This window comes from Halictus rubicundus, chromosome 8, assembly GCF_050948215.1.
Source record: "Halictus rubicundus isolate RS-2024b chromosome 8, iyHalRubi1_principal, whole genome shotgun sequence".
Taxonomy (NCBI): domain Eukaryota; kingdom Metazoa; phylum Arthropoda; class Insecta; order Hymenoptera; family Halictidae; genus Halictus; species Halictus rubicundus.
The window spans coordinates 14,729,780-14,730,299 of NC_135156.1; positions in this window are offsets into that span (position 1 = coordinate 14,729,780).

Consider the following 520-nt stretch of genomic DNA (forward strand, 5'->3'; position numbering starts at 1 on the left):
CGTAATAGTACGATCCTGGGCTGGCCAGCCAGGGCCAGGGGCGGACGTCGGCATGCCAGGATAGAGGGGTTGGCCCCCGCGTGCAACCACGACCGAACGGGGTGGGGTTTGCTACGCGACGCGGACCACGCGAGGGGTAGAGGCGTCGGGACGCCCGGCGTTTGCGCCGTCGCGTCGACAAGCTCTGTCCTCGTTAACGCGACGGAGAGACGCGGCCGACTGCGACGACGCCGATCCCTCTGAACGATCACGAGACGAGACGACGCGACGCGACGCCGGGATCGCCGAGAACGACTGACGGACTTGCTGGGTTTGCGGATCTCGAAATTATTTTCGTGCCGGAGATGCGGCCGTAGGAGGGAATTTTCGAAATTGGGGTTGGAGCGTGGTACAGTGATTGAAATACGGTGAAACGGACCTTGTCTTTGGAATTGATCTTACAGTGCAAAGCTTTCCCGACTCCTCAAGTTATTTTAAAGCTGGAATTAAGGACGATGTCGTAGAAGGGCTGGAAATTTGG